Raw genomic sequence first — 23,147 nt, forward strand, 5'->3', positions numbered from 1 at the left:
GCATATATTCTTTTGCTTTGTTAGATTTTCAAGAGCGGCACCTACCTACCACAAATCTCACGAGGGGGTAGGAGGGCTGGGGATGGGGGGTTGGGAGGGAATAGCAAATCATTTAAGAAAAAGACTTACCGCTTCCTGTTGCCGCCGCCATCCTCCCCTGCCACCTTGCTCACCCTCCTTGCCTGTTCTGGTGTTCCAGCGTTTGCTGGGACACCAGAAGAGGCTCCCCAGCAAACTGGCGCTGCCTACATTCTAAACGCAGTGTCAGGATTGGTCTGAGTGGCAGACACTGCCGCTCAGACAAAAGCCTGGGGTCTGCGCACTTTCTCCAGCCTGGCTGTGTATGCATCCGGATCGGAGAAACCTAGGGCCCATATTTATACTTTTTAGCGCAGCATTTGCGTATTTTTTTTACGCAAAAGCAGCACAAACTTCCAAATTACAATTGTATTTTGGAAGTTTACACCGATTTTGCGTCAAGAAAATGATGCAAATGTGGTGCTAAAAAAATATAAATATGGGCCTAAGTGCGCATGTGTGTTTGGCCTACCTCAGATGGCCGGTCAAACACACATGTGCACTTAATGCACTCTCCCCTCCTCCCCCACCCCATCTCCTGTGGCCCCGCCCTACCACTTCCTGCACTGCTGTGACAGAAGCAGAAAAATAAAACAATAGAAACTATTGTTTTATTTTTCTGCTTCTGGCACAGCCGGTGGGCGACGCTCCTTCCCCATAGTGAAGGAGCTGCCCCTGGTTTTCAATGTATTAGAGGTGTTGAAGTAGGACAGATGTAGGGTTAATTAACCAATTCCTTCCCTGTAACTTTCGTTCCGTGAAAATATAGGGAATTACTCGGAGATTTGGTGAGCTTCTCATCAAATTTCACATGCATTTGGATTTACCCTTCATTTTTCCCTCAATAGATTTCAGTGGGTTCAACTTTCTGAAATGTACCTGTGAGGTTTGTAGGGGGTTTGTGTGTTTGCCACAACTTAGAATCTTTTTCCACATTTTGCAACAGCCTATTTACACAATGTGATACCTATCCTATACAGTGTGTAATAGATTATTTAAATTAATGACCGACTTATTCACAGTGCTCTATGTCACAGACGTGTCTCTTAGCAATATAAATACAAGTTACTATTTCCCCAAGGTACTTACCAGGATTCAAATCACTTACACCCACAAAGATCTGAATTATTCACATTAATCAACCAAACTGTTCTGCCAGAAAAGTGCATTTCACAAAGATAAGTTTAAGTTGCATTTATTTTTCATTTAAGGTGTGGGCATTATGGGGCATATTTATACTCCATTTGCGCCGAATTTGCGTCGTTTTTTTCGACGCAAATTCGGCACAAAACTAACGCCATATTTATACTTTGGCGTTAGACGCGTCTAGCGCCAAAGTATGAGGAAAGAGAGTCATTTTTTTGCGTGAACGCCTTCCTTTCGTTAATGAGATGCAAGGTAGGCGTTCCCGTCTAAAAAAATGACTGCGACGCAAATGCGTCGTATTTATACTCCCGGGCAAAAATCACGCCCGGGAGTGGGCGGGGCAAAAAACCCTGCATTTGCGCCGGATTTTAGCGCCTGGGTCAGGGCAGGCGTTAAGGGACCTGTGGGCTCAAAATGAGCCCACAGCTGCCCTCCCATGCCCCCAGGGACCCACCCTGCCACCCTTGCCCACCCCAGGAGGACAGCCAAGGATGGAGGGACCCATCCCAGGGACACTCAGGTAAGTTCAGGTAAGTATAATTTTTTTTATTTTTTTAATTTTTTTAGGCATAGGGGGGCCTGATTTGGGCCCCCCTACATGCCTCAATGCCCAATGACCATGCCCAGGGGACAAAAGTCCCCTGGGCATGGCCATTGGGCAAGGGGGCATGACTCCTGTCTTTACTAAGACAGGAGTCATGTAAATGGCGTCTGGGCGTCGTTAAAAATGGCGCAAATCGGGTGGAGGCGATTTTTTGGCGTCAACCTGACTTGCACCATTTTAAGACGGCCTAATGCCATTTTCCCCAACGTCGGCGCTGCCTGGTGTACGTGTTTTTTTTCCACGCACACCAGGCAGCGCCGGTCTGCTAGCGCCGGCTAACGCCATTCAATAAATACGGCGCCCGCATGGCGCTTCAGAATGGCGTTAGCCGGCGCAAAACTTTTTGACACTAAACTGCGTTAGCGCAGTTTAGCGTCAAAAAGTATAAATACGGGCCTATATGTTGGATACAGTTACCTGTAAGTCAACAAAATAGCTACTGAATATTTTGCTCTTTTTGCAACACAAAAGGATGATGGGTGCAGTGGTGAAAGTTTTCAAACACTCATACCCAGTCACAGATGCGGGTTAAATCTATTGTTCTTTTGCTCACCATGCCACCCCAGTTTACACGCAGCCATATGCAAATCAGCCTTGACCCTGCTCCCCATTGGAACAATCTAGCTTGACCTGCCAGGCCAGGTCCTCCCTGGACTGGAGACAAGCATCATGGGACCAGTTTTGGGGTAGCACCCCTCATCACCCAGGCTAGTTGAATCCAGTAGAACGGCAAGAAAGGGACTCATGTCTGTTCATACCCTGGACAGCTCACGGCGACTTTAGCAACACAAAAAGAAGACGGATACAGTGTTGAAACTTTTCAAACAATTACCCCTAGTCTCAGATGTATGTTAAATCCATTGTTCTTTTGCTCACCATGCCACCCCAGTTTGCACCCAACCAAATGCAAATCAGTCTTGACCCTGCTCTCATAGGGACAGCCCAGCCCGAACTGCCAAGCCAGGTGCTCCCTGGACTGCAGACAAGCATACTAGGACCAGTTTTGGGGTATCACCCTTTATCAACCAGGCTAGCTTGAATCCAGTAGCACAGCAAGCAAGGGACCTACGTCTGGGTATACCCTGGACAACATACATCTACTTTAGCAAACCAAAAGAATGATAGATGGAGTGTTAATATGTTTTGAACACTCACCCCCCAGTAACAGATGTGGGTTAAATCCATCATTCCTTTGTTCACCACATCACCCCACCCTTTGCACTTAGTCATATGCAAATCAGAGTTGACCCTGCTCATCAAGGAAACAGTCCAGCCGGAACTGCAAGGCCAGGTTTTTCCTTGGACCGAAGACAAGCACACTGGGTTTGGTTTCGGGGTATCATGACTCATAACCCAGCCTAGCTTGAATCCAGTAGCACAGCAAGCAAGGGACCCACATGTGCACATACCCTGACAAACATATGGCAACCTTAGCAACATAAAAGGAGGATGGACAGAGCACTTAACTTTTTTAACACTCGCCCCCAGTCACAGATGTGGGTTATATCCATCCTTCTGTTGCTTACCATGCCACTCTAGCTTGCACCCAGAAATATGCAAATCAGTCCTGATCTTTCTCCCCGTGGGAACAGTTCAGCCTGAATTGCCAGGCCAGGGTCTCCCTGGACAAGAAACAAGCAGTCTAGAACCAGTTTCGGAGTATCACACCTCATTAGCCTGGCTAGCTTGAATCCAGTGGCACAGCAAGCAAGGTACCCATGTCAGGGCATACCCTGGCCAACTTACGGCAACTTTAGCAACACAAAAGGATGATGGACAGAGTGTTGAAACTTTTCAAACACTCACCCCTGATGGACAGAGTGTTGAAACTTTTCAAACACTCACCCCTAGTGACAGATATGGATTAAATCCATTGTTCTTTTGCTCCCCGTGCCACCCCAGTATACACCAAGCCATTTGCAAATCAGCCTTGACCCTGCTCCCCATTGGGACAATCCAGACCAACCTGCCAGGTCCTCTCTGGACTGGAGACAAGCATCCTGGGGCCAGTTTTGGAGTAGTACCACTCATCAGCCAGTCTACCTTGAATCCAGTGGCACGGCAAGCAAGGGACTCATGTCTGTGCATATCCTGGACAACTCACAGTGACATTAGCAACACAAAAAGAAGATGGATGTAGTGTTGAACAATCACCCCCAGTCACAGTTGTGTGTTTAATCCATTGTTCTTTTGCTCACGATACCACCCCAGTTTGCACCCAGCCATATACAAATCAGTCTTGACCCTGCTCCCCATAGGAACAGTCCAGCCTGAACTACCAAGCCAGGTGCTCCCTGGACCGCAGACAAGCTTTCTAGGACCAGTTTTTGGGTATAACTCCTTATCAACCAGGCTGTCTTAAATCCAGTGGCACAGCTAGCAAAAGACCAATGTCTGGGTATACCCTGGCCAACATATGGCTACTTTAGCAAACCAAAAGGATGATAGATGGAGTGCTAACACTTTTCGGACACTCACCCCCCAGTAACAGATGTGGGTTAAATTCATCATTCTTTTGCTCACCACGTCACGCCTGTTTGCACACAGTCATATGCAAATCAGCGTTCACCCTGATCATTATGGGAACATTCCAGCCCGAACTGCCAGGCCAGGTTCTTCTTGGACAGGAGACAAGCACACTGGGACCAGTTTCAGGGTATCACCCCTCATCAGCCATGCTAGCTTCAATACAGTAGCACAGCAAGCAAGGGACCCACATCTGCACATACCATGGTCAACTTATGGCAACTTTAGCAACACAAAAGGATGGCGGACAGACTGCTTAACTTTTCGAACACTCACCCCCAGTCACAGATGTGGATTATATCGCTCCTTTTGTAGCTCACCATGCCATTCTTGTTTGCATCCAGCCATATGCAAATCAGTCTTGATCTTGCTCCTCATGAGAACATTCAGCCTGAACTGTGAAGCCAGGACTTCCCTGGACCAGAGACAAGCAACCTGGGACAAGTTTCAGAATATCACCTCTTATTAGCCTGACAAGCTTGAATACAGTGGCACAGCAAGCAAGGGACCCACGTCTGGGTATACCCTTCCCACTTAGGGCAACTTTAGCAACACAAAAGGATGATGGATGGGGTGTTGAACAATGCAAACACTCACCCCCAGTCACAGATCTGGGTTAAATCCACTGTTCTTTTGCTCACCATGTCACCCCAGTTTGCAACCTGCCATATGCAAATCAGTCTTGACCCTGCTCACCATGGGAACCGTCCAGCCCCAACTGCCAGGCTAGGTCCTCCCTGGACTGGAGATAGGCATCCTGGGACTGGTTAAGTGGTACTACCCCTCATCAGCCAGGGTAGCTTGAAGCCAGTGGCAGAGCAAACAAGGTAACCTTGACAATTTGTTTTTTTCATATATCCTGTATACAATACTGAAGGCAAGCATGTACTGGCCTATACTCACTCGATTGAAATCCATTCATAGAAAAGGTACTGTAAACATTAGTACAAGGGTCAGAGTTAGACACATGGGGCTACATGTAGCAACTTTCAGATTTGTGACCCGCAAATTGCGAGTCAGGGTGACTCACAATTTGTGAGTCGCAAATCCGAATGTTGGATGGTGTCCCTGACACCATCTGCGATTTGCAAGGGGGTCGCAAATGCCCACCTCATGAATAATCATGAGGTGGGTCGCAATTTGCGACTCCGTTGCGAATGGCAGCCCTCACAGAGATGGTGGCCTACTGCAGACAGCAGACCACCCTGTCTGTGACTGCTTTTCAATAAAGCAGTTTTTTTTTTTGTAATACAGCCTGTTTTCCTTAAAACGTTTTGTTTCATTTTTTCAGAGCAGGCAGTGGTCCTTAGGACCACTGCCTGCTCTGAAAAAATGTTTACAGTGCCATTCACAACGGGGAAGGGGTCCCAGTGGGACCCCTTCACTTTTGCGAATGGGTTACCACCCATTTGAAATGGGTGCAAAATGCAATTGGTTTGCGACCACGTTCGTGGTTACAAACCAATCCTACATTGCACTGCGACTCACAATTAGGAAGGGAACACCCGTTCCTAATTGCGAGTCACAAACCTGTTTTCGCAAAACGGGGTTTGTACATTGCGATGTGCTTTTTGCACGTTGCAAACAGCAAACTTCGCTGTTTGCGATGTGCAAAAAGCTTACTACATGTGGCCCATGGAGTGGTTGCTGTAGGGGGTGCTAAACCATGGGGTTACGATTTTGATCCTGAAGGCATCGTAAGGTAAGTAGGGATGCATTGAATGACCTGGCATAATGAGAGTATTAACAAATAAATAACTTACTCAACCAATTTAAGAATATTAACAAATAAAAAGAATTCATTCAACCATGACATAAGAAGGTCGGTTCCACTAAATTTAGGTAAATGTATTAGTGTGATGAAATATAATTGAGGCATACATAATATTTCTCCTAGTAAGAATAATTAATGCTGATCAATTTACAGTATTTACAATTGTTCTAATGAACCTGATTTATAGGCAGTTTGTGTATTATAAATAATCATACAGTAAAATACCAATCATAGTTGTGTGTACTGATTTTGGGTATGCAGGGCGGGGCACCATATAAACTATCTTTGAGTAAGAGATTCTCTAACAGGTCTGTTTCACTGTAAACACTCCCTCTCACTCAAGCGGAACTCATTGAGGGTGGGGTGTCAGACACCTCCTAGTTCTTCTTTTCTCTGAAAAGGATGTATTCACCTTTAGGGGCTTTGGGAATATCTTGGGTGTGACCGTAATAAAGTTGGTGTAAGACTACATGGGAATCCTGAAATGTGTGGCTCTGACTCTAATAATATGGTGCAGTCATTGAGCACCAAAGTCATGATGAGGGGCAGTGTTACGAGTAGCAACAGTGTCAAGGAATGGCAGCCTATAGTATAAATGCATATTTTTCAGAAGCTCTGTATCTGTCTGCATACACAGTAGAAAAACCTGCACAAAGCACAATAAAACTCAACAACCAATTCCAAATTAAAGAGAACATATGTATGTGTAAAATAAGGCCAACAAGACAAAAATTCCAATAAGGGGAACTAGAGATTTGAATTTTTAAAGATTTAAGTGGAAAGGTCAAAGAGACAATGATAGTCAATGGAAGAGGTAGACCAGGAGAAAGGGACCTAGATGCGATTGGAGACTAACCGCAATGGAGCACTGGTTGGATACACCAATTTAATTGGTCCTGGTGTAAAGTTTAGACATCAAAAAGTTTCTAAGCTCCACTTTAGAAAGGGAATTTAAATCTTTTTTAAGAAAAGCATCAAAATACTAACTGTCAGTGAAGAAAAGGACTTTGTCACTTTTTGAGAAGAAGAATCCTATCTGTGCAGGCCCCGCTGAAATTGTAGCCACAGCCGTATAACTGAAAGCTGGCTTCTTTAAGCAGGTTACTGGAGCTATAGTGCATTTGAGATTTCTCTGTGAAAGTTTTGCACATTGGGTTTTAGAAATTTTTGATGGAGATGCTGGGTGCCTTGTGAGCGATGAATATGAAATTCAATCCAACACAGTGGAACTGTTGTTTGTATACTTTTTCCCACGAGAACCTCTGAACTTATGGAAGAAAAGTTTTCAAAGGTTTCTAAACATTCTTCTGGTGCTCAAGCGAAGAGAAAAACACCCATGTACTCTCTCTTATCAGGTCTAGTCTACTGTGAGAAAAACATCTTGGTTCTCTTGTGCAAAAACACAGCTTGGAAAAATACAGCTTGGATTCTCAACTGCAATGTCTAACTCCACGTTAAAGGCAATAGGCAGCTAACCTAAATATCAAATGCAATGTCTAGTGTCATGTCAAAGCCAATAGGCATCTAAGCTGAATACAAAATGCAATGTCTTATATCATGTCAAAGCCCATAGGCAGCTGAGCTGAATACAAAATGCAATGTATAATATCATGTCAAAGCCAATAGGCAGCTGAGCTGAATACAAAATGTAATGTATAATATCATGTCAAAGCCAATAGGCAGTTAAGCTGAATACAAAATGCAATATATAATATAATGTCAAAGCCCATAGGCAGAATATCTAATAGCATGTCAAAGTCAATAGGCAGCTAAATTGAATACATCATGTCAAAGTCAATAGGCATGCAATGTCAAAGCCAATAGGCGGCTAGACTGGATACAGCATGTCAAAGCCAATAGGCAGAATACAGAATGTAATGGCTAATGCAATGTCAAAGCCCATAGGCGGGTAAACTGAAAGTAATGGCTAATGCCATGTCAAAGCCAATAGGCGGCTCAACTGAACCAAACATACCATGTGCTACTGGTGAACATTGAGCAACTAATATGCGCAGTGGTGAAACACAAAGTCATTGGTCAAAACAAACTCCATCAAATGGCAGTACATTCCGCCCTTTGACCAATGAATTTTTGTCTCACATATCTCCTGTTTCAAACAAAAACAAAAAAACATCAGCACAAAAAAAAAACATTATCAGCAAGTCACATTTGAATGATCAAAGCAATCCCTGTAAAGCAATAGAAGTGAATTAACACATTGATTTCATAACCTTTCACATCAGATACATGGCAATTTTTATACTCTGAATGAGTCTCTAATTCAACAGTGTTAGCAATTTGATGTGGCATGAGTTCTGCTCATGTAAAGGTGCACGGTCCACCTGAAAGGTTTTCTGGAAGGTAAGCAAAAGTCAGAGTTCCATACGAGAAGGGAAAAAAAAAAAAAACACAGCTTAGTTCCAGTGGAAGAATGCAATCAAACAAGTTGAACTTGAACTGAAGGCGCAGTTTGCGCAAAATGGATCCATGGTGCTGGCACTTTACTCAGCCAGGTTCAGGTTGGGGGTTCGGTCCTTTCCCCGACCCCACACGCACACACTGGAAAGGGGACCACACAGCACACTCAGGGACAGTGGCGAAACGTGGTAGGATCTGCAAAAGAAACAAGTATGACTTTTCTTGCAAATAACATTTTTCATTTAAACTGCACCCTTCCTCTTTCTTTCCCTGTTTTATAATCAGCAGGACGTTTTTGGGGCCCTTTGTTATATTCACTGCAGGTTCTGGAGGATCACTTGGGGCTTCAGCCCACACATCAGTACTGAGGTTTTTATCTGCTGCGCCACAGCTTCCCTTTTCTTGCACTGTCAGAAGGGCTGGGGCAGACTCATTCTTTACCAAACCTCCATTCACTGCACTTTTGTCAATTTGGGCCATTCTGTCTCCAATTTGTATGAATGAATCAGATTCTTTTCTAGGTATCAGCATAATTTCGATTTTTCCTTGGTAATTTGCAGCAATCACTCTCCCTAAAACCTGATCAATTTGCCATTTCTGATCTGGTAACTTTCCTCTCCCCAACTGCTCTGTGACTGCTTGCATGACAGATTGCTTTTGTGCGTGCTGCACAGTTTTTATCAAATCTAGGGGAATGTGCATCTCTCTCATCTCTGCCCACCTGTAAGTGGCTTTTTCTCTCAGCTGTTCACATTTCTGGGGCACCCACTTAGCCATCCCCACTAAGGCAGAATTCTGGGTGAACACTTCTCTCTCTGAATTTTTCTCATTAACATCTGCAAGGTAATTGAACCAGTTAGGTACAAGCCATATGTAAAAACAAACAGCTAAAACATTAGCAATAAACCAAAAATCAGTGTAAAAATGACACATCTCACGTAGCTCTTGCTTTAAAATCTGACACACATTATACAACTCCATTCCTTCTCCTGTGCCAGAAAACAACATTTCAGTCAATGAATCATTAGTAAAACAAACATGCTTTTTATCTTCAGTGGACACGAATTCAAATGGTGCACACAATTTCATTGGTAATTCTTTTATCTGTGGTACTCTAGCCCTGTCTTGCAAGTACCAGATCCATTGTATGATTCTAGCTAAGGGCACTATTTTCTTTCCTTGTTCTTGAGTTACATGTACATAAGTATTTCCTTCTTGCACTGCGCAGAAACCTAAAGTCTGCATTATTTCATTTGCCAAATCACAAGCGCGCAACTGCATATAATTTTTCACAGTGACCATATACAAAAGTGTTAGAATTTCACTCAAATGAGGGCTATTCTTTTTCCAAAAATCAAACAAGCTAATGAAACTCGGTGTCTCTTTCTCTAAAATCTTTCGTTTTACTTGTGCATTTTGCAATGGTAACTCGTAAATCACATTCTGGTCTCTCTCGTCCGTGTTATCAGTTAAGGAATGCATTTTGGCTGCCAAAAACCCTGGCTCACACGAAAACTCAGTGCAGCTCGGAGCTGTCTTAACCCCCTCATTACTGGAATGGGACAAGAAAGATTCTTCAAAAACAGCCCTTTTATAACTTTCAGTCGGGCTAATTTGCTCACGTAAATTCCTATTTTCATGTTCCAACTTCCTACATTTCTCCTGCATTTCTCTGTAAGCAGATAAAGGTATCCAGACCTTTCTGTCATCATTACTTCCAAAAGACACGTTTTCTACATATGTACAACAGGAATTATTTCTCAAAACACCATCAGGCATTTTAGCTACACATGCATTTTCTTCTGTAATTCCCCAAACAGAAAACAATTCACAGTTTTTCTTAGCACCATCAGGCAGTTTATCAACACATGTATTCTCAGACATGGTCTGCCGTGCTACTGTGATTCTCCAAAAAAACAATTTCTGTAATTCTCCAAACAACAAAAAAACAATTACACTTTTAAAGTGTGCACTTAGAAATCTACCAACTCGTCAACACCCTCTTAATCACCTCTTAATGACCGGCCCCACGACTCCTGGTACCAATTGTAGTGCTTTCCTCTTATCTAGTTTCTAAGCACTAACATAACACAACAGAAATGCACTTCTGAGGTCAAAGAAGACTTTTATTGTTGTTAATTCTTCCCCAACCACAATATTTATGAATGACGAATTAGTAGCTTTCAAGTCCGCGTTAATCAAACAAAATATATCAGTTTGCAATATACACAGCAGGTTATATTTATAAGATATTGAATGCAAAGCAAAACAAATACTTCACCGTGTGGGAACTATCTACAGCTTCATCTTTCTAAGGTCTGCAAGCTGATGACCCCTGTCAGCCGCGAGAAAGAGATTCATCTACCCACACGGGATTGCTGGCAGCTGGCGCCAAGCTCCAGCACGAGGTCCGGCAGATTCGAATTCGGACTCTCTGCAGCCTGTTACATTCGTTACAAAGGTGTGCCGCCTCCTCTCAGACCTGGGAAACTGAGCAAGCCTTTTGGAGACTGGCCAGGTCTCCAAGACTACTCCTGTTCCCAAGCTCAAGCGAAGAGAAAAACACCCATGTACTCTCTCTTATCAGGTCTAGTCTACTGTGAGAAAAACATCTTGGTTCTCTTGTGCAAAAACACAGCTTGGAAAAATACAGCTTGGATTCTCAACTGCAATGTCTAACTCCACGTTAAAGGCAATAGGCAGCTAACCTAAATATCAAATGCAATGTCTAGTGTCATGTCAAAGCCAATAGGCATCTAAGCTGAATACAAAATGCAATGTCTTATATCATGTCAAAGCCCATAGGCAGCTGAGCTGAATACAAAATGCAATGTATAATATCATGTCAAAGCCAATAGGCAGCTGAGCTGAATACAAAATGTAATGTATAATATCATGTCAAAGCCAATAGGCAGTTAAGCTGAATACAAAATGCAATATATAATATCATGTCAAAGCCCATAGGCAGAATATCTAATAGCATGTCAAAGTCAATAGGCAGCTAAATTGAATACATCATGTCAAAGTCAATAGGCATGCAATGTCAAAGCCAATAGGCGGCTAGACTGGATACAGCATGTCAAAGCCAATAGGCAGAATACAGAATGTAATGGCTAATGCAATGTCAAAGCCCATAGGCGGGAAAACTGAAAGTAATGGCTAATGCCATGTCAAAGCCAATAGGCGGCTCAACTGAACAAAACATACCATGTGCTACTGGTGAACATTGAGCAACTAATATGCGCAGTGGTGAAACACAAAGTCATTGGTCAAAACAAACTCCATCAAATGGCAGTACAGCTATGCCCTACATTTGATTAATAAATTACCCCATAACCATGAGTGGGAATGAAGGCGCGCTACACCCTAGGTGTTTAGGATATTTGTTGATTTATGTGTTTTATCCACTATATGCTGCATTACATGTTACCTTAGGTTATTTTATACCTGGCACTGTTCAGGATACTGAGTAAGGTCTCAATATTTGCATAATGTACACAGTTAGCATGCTTCATCTATTTATGATGACATATGACTTCATTATGCTCCACGCATGTATTTTCTAGTGGGTCAAATTTCATGCTCTAAATATCCACTGATAATGTGTTGTACGCCACTCGTGATTATTGTATTACTCAGGATAACAGGTGCCATCTTTTAGCAATTGTTTTATTTGCACAGTACTCATTATTTATGTTGTTTTGAGCCTAAGATATATAGATAATATAGAAAAATTCTTATATGATCATGTGTGTGGTCTCTTCTGTGGTGTATTTATTGTGTAACTGCTGTGAGTGTGTTGTGCAAATGCATTACACATTGCCACTGGGGATAAGCCTGACTGCTCTGTGCCAAGCTACCAGGGGGTGAGTACAGGTTATCTTTGGTGTGTAACTTACTTGTCCTGACTAGAGGGGTGGGAGGCCACCTCACTAAGGTGCTTACCCTAGCCAATCAGAAACCCCATTTCTAACAGTGTTGTTTATTTACTTTTATAAAACAAAGGGGTTTTATAGTTCCAGCCTTTGTGGAGGAAAGTGGGAAAGTGTAATCCACAACACTAAGTAGATGGGTGATACCCATATCGTAAGCCTATTTATCTTTAGCTTAGGAAATGCCAGGTAACTAGCAGGGAACATAAAAAAAGCAGTAGCAGCTTTTTAGACTGAAGCTTCAGAGTGTCCTTACAGGAGATTTGTAGGGCTGCCACGTGGTCCACACCACATACTTTTTTGTCTCATTACCATTTGATTTAGTTTTCTAGAATATGAGAGTTTTGTTTTTTCTGTATTGAAATCAGCTACGAAGTAATTGTTTGATTAAAGGTATCCTTTATGGCAGAAAATAGTTGTGCATTAGAGCATATATTCTTTTGCTTTGTTAGATTTTCAAGAGCGGCACCTACCTACCACAAATCTCACGAGGGGGTAGGAGGGCTGGGGATGGGGGGTTGGGAGGGAATAGCAAATCATTTAAGAAAAAGACTTACCGCTTCCTGTTGCCGCCGCCATCCTCCCCTGCCACCTTGCTCACCATCCTTGCCTGTTCTGGTGTCCCAGCGTTTGCTGGGACACCAGAAGAGGCTCCCCAGCAAACTGGCGCTGCCTACATTCTAAACGCAGTGTCAGGATTGGTCTGAGTGGCAGACACTGCCGCTCAGACAAAAGCCTGGGGTCTGCGCACTTTCTCCAGCCTGGCTGTGTATGCATCCAGATCGGAGAAACCTAGGGCCCATATTTATACTTGGGCGTATTTTTTTTACGCAAAAGCAGCGCAAACTTCCAAATTACAATTGTATTTTGGAAGTTTGCACCGATTTTGCATCAAGAAAATGATGCAAATGCGGTGCTAAAAAAATATAAATATGGGCTTAAATGCGCATGTGTGTTTGGCCTACCTCAGATGGCCGGTCAAACACACATGTGCACTTAATGCACTCTCCCCTCCTCCCCCACCCCATCTCCTGTGGCCCCGCCCTACCACTTCCTGCACTGCTGTGACAGAAGCAGAAAAATAAAACAATAGAAACTATTGTTTTATTTTTCTGCTTCTAGCACAGCCGGTGGGGGGACGCTCCTTCCCCATAGTGAAGGAGCTGCCCCTGGTTTTCAATGTATTAGAGGTGTTGAAGTAGGACAGATGTAGGGTTAATTAACCAATTCCTTCCCTGTAACTTTCGTTCCGTGAAAATATAGGGAATTACTCGGAGATTTGGTGAGCTTCTCATCAAATTTCACATGCATTTGGATTTACCCTTCATTTTTCCCTCAATAGATTTCAGTGGGTTCAACTTTCTGAAATTTACCTGTGAGGTTTGTAGGGGGTTTGTGTGTTTGCCACAAAGCTGCGAATTATGATATATTCTGTAACCACACTTACTCCCACATAACAGTAATGAGCCTCAAATTCGTGAATAGGATCTAAAGGTTCCTACCTATTCCTGAGCCGCATTAAATGAAACTGAGTTGGATACATTTGCTTAGGCGGTAGTGTTGATGTGTAAGAAAATCAAAACAAACCATTCATCTCTGCTTTACAAAACCCTATTATGTTTGCATTTGTATTGCTTAATTGTACAAGACTGTAGGGGGCGAACACTTAGAAGTGTTATTTTTTTTTTAAAGAGGGCATTTACTTTCATGACCAAATAATACAATAATTAGTGCATTTTTTACGTATAAAGCGAAAGCAACGTAATCATATAAACATTGGTTATTTAATTTTCACTGAGATGTAAACCTCATTCATACACTTGTCCACAAGGTCGGAAATTAACAGAAGACAGTAATGAACATCTTCAGCTCTGAGTTGCTAAATTGAAAATGACATTAATGGGAAGTGTTTAATGCGCTTCAGATCTGCTTTGATGGCCCTTTTAATTGGATTGCTACTGTGCTGAACTGAAAAGCTGCTGACAACGTCGGAAGCAGTCTGCACTGTAGCACCTCATAAGACGCGACTGGATCTCAATTTGCATGCATAATTAATGAGGCAGGTCTCCGGGAGCACCTCTTCCAGGAGTTTAATTGGATTCAGATTTGGAGCGCGTACCTTGGGACTCCTCGTGGGACCCTGCATCTGAAGTGTGGTGTCCTGTCCCCCCGTGGGTTCTGGTGGCACGGCTCCATCGAATGGCTTGGCTCCTCTACGCGCTCTCGGGACACGGGCCATTGGGTGACCCATTCGTTTGAAGCTTTGGGCTGTTTAACTTGGGCAAGGAAGAACATTAGACATCTGCCGTGCTGCTTACCGTGGAAGAAAGTGTAAAGTGCTTACAGCAGCGCGCAGATGCTAGATGACGGTGCACAGGTGGCACACATAGCTGGAATGCACAGGCATCCACGGTGGGCGCACAGGTGTGATGTTGCACTGCAACGTGTGGCCAGATATGTCAGCTAAGCGTGAACGTTACTTATATAAGTTGGACAACTTAATAAAGAAATGCAGTCTGAATTAATGTCAATTTGCCTGTGCAATTAGTATGCACCTCCCTCAGGTTTCCCACCAGATCAACGCATGAATAGTACAAGCAGTATTCCAGGACTTGCTCTGCATTCTGGGACATATAGCTATGTATATACCATTATAAAATAAGGACTACACGTCCCAGAATGCAAAGCAAAAAACTTTGGCTGCCTGACATATTCACGTATGGACATGAGAAAATTGAGCTAGTAGACTTGTAGTCTACAGTCATGTTTCACTTTTGTTTCTAAAAGCGGGAAATATTTACACCGAGTTATTGAGCCTGCTAAATTAATCTCTATAGAACAAGCCGACGCTACTATTATTGGCAATATTTGTTACGAATGTGACAGAGGAATATTACCCTATAATACAGCAGGGCCTAATTTACATTGACATATACTCAGTATGGCCATTTTAGATTGTGATCTTGGGAGTGTGTGGTAATTTATTGTGTACGAGTGCGAAAATCGCAATGTTATTTCAGCCCTGTCTGAGTAAAGATAAAACCAGACTAACACTTTTATTATGCGAGTGTGGTCTCAGGTAAAACCAGATTATTGATTTTCCGTATTTCATGTGATTTTTGGTTTCTCTCTTTTATTTTTCAGGTAATTTTCCACCACAGACAAGGCTTTTAGTAGGGAGAAACAAGTGTTGGGGGTCTCTAAAAGGACGGGGCCTAATCACTAGAAATCCTTTCTAAAAATGTGGCCAATGTCAATAAGGGTGTGGCTTAAAACGTGTACTAAATTCCTGTGTTTCACATTCCATGCCACATCACCAGTATTTGGTGCATTCAGACATAACCCAACAGACGGCGTATAACGCAAGCCAGAACTATTGGCTCCACAAATGCTTTTTAGCTGTAATAAATAAGTGAGTAATAATGATTTGGATGTTTCAAAAATATGTTTCTATTAATGGTGGTGGAACTCCTGGAGTTTCACTCCGCAGAATTCCGCCGAGGTACATGAAAACTCCGTGAGATTCCATGGAGTTCCTCAAAGGGGTAGAACTAGGAATGTCTTGCAGCTCACCCTGCTTTTTAGCATCAGGAGGTCATTCCATGCTGGAAAATCAGCACAAAGTGCATGATGTGCTCCTTCGTGAGTTGATTTTGTTGCAGCTCAAGTTGATTTCCTACTCTCGCGGCAGCTTTTTGACGTGAATCGTCAAGACTGCCCGCATTGGGGAAACCTCACCGGATGCTCTCATAACGACTGAAAATTGCTCTCAGTGATACCAAATGTCACTCACTCTGGGCAATTTACAGTTGGCGAGATGCACACAGGAAAAAACTGTACCACATGGTGGTTTGCGGAATTTGGCCAGAACTCTGCACTACATGCATAGCGCAGAGTGGCCAAACTCTGCCACCTTGGCCAGCAGGACAGAATTTATCCACCACATCTAGTCTCTGTCCTGAAAAAGTAAGACTGTGAAACAAACAATACTTAGGTCTGTGAAAGGTGTAATGGTCTTCGGAGTTTCAGTCACTCCAGTTCTTCCCTTTACAACACTTTATTTATGCAGCCGTGTTAGACATTTATACCGTTTTTATCCCCACATATTTCTGAAATTCTCAATCTGCATATCTCACATCACTTTCCTCTTTAGCACCCTCTTTTCACTCTCTCCTGCATGTACTTCCTGGAATCCCCTAAACTTCACCATCCCCCTTACACACCCACTCACCACTATGCACTGCCTTTTCTTTTACATTCACCCTGTCAGTATTTCGACAGCTGTGTACCTTCTTCACACTTTCATATAAAATCACAGTTACTATTGGCACAAGTGACAAGTGCTCTGTGCAATTTGCAGAGACCGGAGACTGGATGAACATATATTCTGAATGTGTCTGATCCACTGGAAAGCGCCGTGAGAAACACAACCCCCGTCATAAACATTTATCCACAACCTAAACTCGATCCAACAACTAGAGGCAACTCAGTTCACAGTATTCATTGTGCAAGAATAATATAATGAACGAAAAATAACTACACAAAGATAACATCTTAGAAACAGCAACAGACCTGCCAATCCAAACAGGGCCACAGTGTGTGACATGATATTGGCTCCCCATGAGAAGCCAATATCACATGGCAGCGGGCAAAGCAAGTTGGACACCACTGCACAGAGTGAAGTTCCAGCTCATCCTTCAAGGCTTTGAACAGCTGATGTCCATTAAAGGTTGTGAAAACATCCCAAGACAACCAAGCTTCTATTGAGTTGTTTTTTTTTGGGTGGAGGGTCTTTGGTGGAGAAGGAAACAAAAGTGCTTCTTAGGTACTTCTTGGCATAAGGACCCGCCCCTCCAAGGCCCAGCCTCATTCTCATATGATATTTATTTTTTGTCATTTTAGTTGGCAGGTCAACAACAAACACTCTAAGGGAATGCGAGCCTAAGTATAACATTCAAAATGTAAACACGAAATGTATTTCTGATATGGTTTACCTTACTGAGTTTTACATTGATTGTACATAGAGCCCAATAGAGTCCCACTTCAATGTCAGTTTTTTAACAACTGCCTGTGCAGCCCTCCAGTGAGTGAATGCTTTTAAGCTCAATGTTCTACTGCAGTGCTGGGTATAAATAACGAGAGGTGGCTGCTGTCAAAGGCATATCTTTCAGAGCAACAGGTGCAGTGGCACCAAGGTGAAAATGTGTGAAGTGGAAATTGTACTCCAATTATGAAATTTGTCTTTCACCATGATGGAGAGAGAACACATATTTTCCTTGCTTGCACTGTAAACATCATTGTGATGCCATTGACCGCCGGGCAGGAAGAAATTAGGGTCTGCTAAATTTCCATAACTCGCATTTGGTAACGATGCACAAATGATGTGAAATTGTGAGAAATGGCAGACTAGCATTTAGTTCTATATTTTTTTAGCATGAAATGCATCTTTGTTTCCATTTTGAATGCGAGAACACAATTTGCATGAAAAAAGTGCAAAAAACACAAATGCCATGAACAACTCACTCACATTCTGGCTGCTCGTGCTGTTCCCATGCTACTGACCTAAGATTTTGCCCCAAGAATGCAATGGCATAATTTTGGTAATTTCAAGTAACAAGTGGAATTTAAAAATACAGAAATTACACACGATTACAATATCGTAACAGAAACTGAACCTGTGCCTAAAAAGGATACACGTTTCCCACCAGAAGGACATTTCTTTCATAAAGGCCTTACATTTAAAGTTGTAATGGTGCATCCTCATATACGGTTCCCTCCCATGGAATTTGACTTCAAAATATTGTCACAGTGTTTTAGAATGAATTCATGTTATGGCTTTATCTCTTCTTGATCTAATCCAACCTATCACAATTCATTTTTCTTCCTAAGGTCCCAAAAAATCAAATTATGTCTACATTGTGTTTAATGGCAGTAGAAGTAACCATTAATCATGTTTGATAATTATTTCTTGGTATGTTTTGATAACATTAAAATGTATATACAGAAGCACTCACTTTCCCCCTAATTTTACCAACAAGACCTGGGAGCCCATTAGATGGTCAGATCATAATCTGAATTTTTGAATTTTAAGAGGAAGTGTGGGGGCGGCACATAAAAAATAAAAAAAGTTATGGAAACACATCAGAATTCTCAAAGTCGGTAGCTTCACCGTAAATGAGGAATTTGTGGATAGCTGCATCATGCATTTTTGCAGGGAGAAGGTCAGTACACCAATATGAAGCAACATTTGTATGAGCAAATGAGTCCCAAAAAGCAAAGGCTCCTGCAGACAAAAATGCACTTTAATGCTATTTATAGACTCAAAAGGACACATGCCCATTCTAGCCCACCACGTCGTACTTCATAACAGCAAAGCTGGGATAGTTTAGTTAAACCACAATCTAATGAAAGTTGTTTAAAATGTTAAGAAAAGTGTTCCAGCCATATTTGAGCATAATAGCAATCTCAGTTTGCAACGAGTGCTATGGCTCATTGACCCAGTCGGGAGATTTAGCATTTGTTTAGACAGACACTCTTAACAGAAAATATCACCTTTCTCTATGCAGACAATTATGGATTTGTACAGTGCTAAATAGGGGATGTTGTGCAAAAATGTTTACAGAAGTGTTATGAGTCAACACCTCCATATAAAGTGTTAAACTTTACCAAAACTCTCACCTGTAAAAGTGTTCTAGATGCACAGGCAGTTGCTTCACAGCCTGGCTACCAAGTAGGCCCCGTATCTAACCCATACTGCCCTGCGTACTTTGGGCACACAGGAAGTTGGGTGCAAGGTATGGCTCTTCCACAAACCCGGAGTTCATGAAGACTGTGCACAGCATGGATTTGACACAGGGCAGGTTGGGTACAGAGCCTTATGACATGCTTTTTCCTGGAACCACCATCCACTATGAAAATCCAAAGGCATTTGTAGGAGTGTCTTAACGTACAAATGCTTAGAAATCAGCCTTGATCATGCCTTGTGGTCAACATCCTCTCCTGAAAGCCAAAGGCTGTTAGTAGCAGGGTTGCACACAAAAGTGGTGGTATGCAGGGCCTGGACTGCACAAACCCTGTGGCTAACCCATCCCGCATATGAAAATCTATGCACAGTGGAGATAGCATGTACAGACGATATGGCTCAGGATCGGTCCTGTGTCCAGCTGTCAAGGACTGTACATTGAGATGGTCTATCGCGTCCCATTCTTGATTGCAGAGGAAAGGACAACTTATCCCTGTAGCCATGTTGCCATCCTGTTTAGAACAATATATGTCAAAAGTGTCAAATGTTTCCTTAAGAAGATCACAGGAGGAAGAACCCATACAGCAGAAAAATACTCCATGCCAATATTTTATCTGATTGGAGGTAAAGTTATACTAATCGGCTAGGCACAAGATTCCCCTTAACATCAAGAAGAAGAAAATAATTACACACTAATCAAAGGAGTAGAATTGGGAGAATGATCAAACCCAAAGACCCTTATTAGGAGTGGCTAGAAAATTCTGCTATATGTTGTAACTAAAGTTGCCAAATTTCCAGGTATTATGAGTTAGCTAGCTAACACCACACTCCCCCAGTTTTCTCCATATATATTTTGCTAGGTTAAACCTGCTGAAATGTATTTTGGGTAAAATCCTGATAATTACTGACACATTTGAATTTTGGTGAAGTAACCATTTATTACCCATAAAATTCAGAATTGGGTGGTATTTATCACACTCAATGAATCCTGGTCCATTGATATGGGATTTAATTGGTTAAAAGAATATAAGGACCGGCACCAGAGCACTCATTATATGGGTCCTGCAGGCATAATCTGGGTCAAAAATAGTAGATAATGGTGAAAAATTGCCAAACAATAAGGGAAGAAATGCATTGCAATGCATATTCCTCAATTAATTGCCTCCTTATGCATGATGATTCAAACAGGAACTGACCTCCCAGAAAAATACTTTTTTCATCTTAAATTGAGAACCTTCAATAACATCCCATCACATTGGGAAGGGTGTGTCATAAGGATTGTGCACGCCCCTTTTCAAAAAGGCGCAGCATTTGTTTGGTAAATGAAAAAAACCAAGTTTCCTTCAGTTAGTGCTGGCATCCAGAGTCCCACCAGGCAGCCTCAGGCAGCTTACAGAACTCCCCTTTGGGTGATTGCAAGTGTAGAGATAACAGAGAAGTTCAGGTCGTACCTTGAGTGCTTCTTCCCTCTTTGAATATGGACAAACATCAGTGAGTTCTTGACACAACTCTCAGCACAGATGTAACACCAACCCACACCACACATAACTGAAGAGCATAAGTGGGGATTAGACACATCAGTCACAATGCCTAGCTGCAGGCCAGCCCAAGTGCCCACTTCCACTGCACATGCTGAAAGCCATGAGCATCAAAGTTAGGATGCACAGGTGTTTAGATGCATTGATTGACCACAAGGTAGGCCCAACAGCCATCCAGAGCTGTACAATGTCAAAGGCCAACTCCTGGATTGGCCAATAGTTGCTGTGCACTGAATATATAGGTTGTTGGACACAGGGCCTGGGTGAAGCGAGAGTGTTGAAAAGTATGATGTGAAAAGTACAGAAAAAATGACAGCAGAATTGCAAGAAAGGATAGAAAGGCAATTTGGTAATGATTTCGAAGGATAGCCCTTTTTTGATATAGGGTCACTGGGGAAGAACCTTTGCCTTGATAGTCCTCTAAAAGGGGTGTTAGCTCTCAGAAGAGACACCAGGGTAAAGACTATGGGTCAAAATACAAACAAAAAATCAAAATCAAGGTCAAAAACCTGCTACTGATACAAAATGTCTGTAAAGTTATGGAAAAACAAGAAATTACAAAATCTTTCCAAAATAGAAAGGCAAAAACGTTATTGATGTGTCAAGTTGTGCTCCTCTGTTGTATCATTACAACTGGAGCTCGAAGTGTGATAACTTCTTTGCAGTACCTTAGGTCAAGGTGCCTCTACCTGAGTTTTCTCCGACAGGAGATGGCAAGAATCTCATGAGTTGCATGGCTGCCTCTGGCCCAGTCTGGCTCTTCTTGTTGGTGGGTGGAGCAAGTAAATGTTAACAAAGCGATAAGCGGAATGGTGGTGGGGAAAGAATATTTTCGGGGCTTCTACTTACTTAAGGACACTTGACAAGTCTTGTACCGAAGTATCATGCCCATGACCGAAATGTATCTGGTGGCACAGCTAATTAACATAATAAGCACTGGTGTTAGGATGGGATCCCTGACTTCTGAGTGATTTCTGGACTCCATTACTGGAGTATGATTTGGCACTTGTGTCACCTGGCCAATGTTGTCAATACAGAGGGGTTGTTAAAAAACAAACAGGAAAATGTATTAATGTCTTAAATTCCTTTAATAAATGTAATAAATTCTTACTTATGGTAGCACTGACATAACAAAGGCCCCCACAGACCCTGCGGTGCAGAGAGGGCCCAAGCTCTAGGGGTCACCCTCAGCACAATACACTTTGCAGGGGCGACAGGCCCCTGACTAGGTCCAGGAGGGACGGTGCCCCCTCAGGTACTTTGCAGGGGGGGGCCCTAAAGTTTTGTTACACCACTGTATGGTACAGCACTTAATGTAGGCTGAAGAAATATATGGATGAACAATATTGACAAACACGTACAGCACTATTAGCAGAAGCCTAAATAAATTTGAGTCATGGAAAATTAAAAGGAGGGTTTTACACCTCTACAATTCGTACACTTCAGGAACAATGCAACACGTGGATAGAAGAATGTTTGAAAATAAAAACACAACCTCTAAATAGAAATCCACTGTATCTAGTACAGTGGGATCAATGGTCATACACACCTTAATACATTCTCCAGTACATAGTAAATATACTGAAGGTGTGGTAGCAGATCACAGGTCGAAACAAGAATACAAACTTCTTAGAAACTTACATCCGATGTTTTGCATAATTATTCCCAGCAGCAGCAGATGACACCATGTGCAGCTGAGATGTGGCTGTTACCTTTGACGTCACAATGTTGATTTATACATGACCATATTGACGTTACACTGTGTGAAGGTGTAACAAGCTGATTGTAAATTGGTGCATTTAAAAACTATATGGAGGTGTAATCACAGTAGTGTAGTAATGGAATGTGTGTGGTATAACCATTTTAATTAAAATGTAACCCTTTATTATGATTAAGTTAATCCTGATATTAATAGAGGGCAGTTACACTTGAAACGATAATGAATTTCATAACAGATGTGCACTAAACGTTATGGATTAATGTTGAACATTGTAGCTCCCCATGATATTTACTTACGTGTATTACCAACATTTTTAAGTTTTCTATTTAGTGTAACATGAAGTTTAAACGAAAGTTATTCACTGACATTTTTATAATTGAAAAATGTATGTGTTTTGAATAATTTGAATAAAGTGTCCATTTTAATTCTGGTTTAGTTGACGCCATGTTAGGCCTGCTAGGCCTGGTCCCATAAAATGTGGGAAACTGTTTTTCTTTTGCTAAAGTGTCATTTCTTTCTAGATGTTGTTCACATGAAAATTGTAGTTTGGAAATAGATGTATTATTGTCTTATTCATAGCGAGCCTGAGCAAATAACCTTTAGGATGGTACACAAGTGACTAGAATCTGAAGACTGCCCTATTCATTTTGTTGCAAAGTCATACAGGAC

Source organism: Pleurodeles waltl, chromosome 5 (genome assembly GCF_031143425.1).
Source record: "Pleurodeles waltl isolate 20211129_DDA chromosome 5, aPleWal1.hap1.20221129, whole genome shotgun sequence".
NCBI classification, from domain to species: domain Eukaryota; kingdom Metazoa; phylum Chordata; class Amphibia; order Caudata; family Salamandridae; genus Pleurodeles; species Pleurodeles waltl.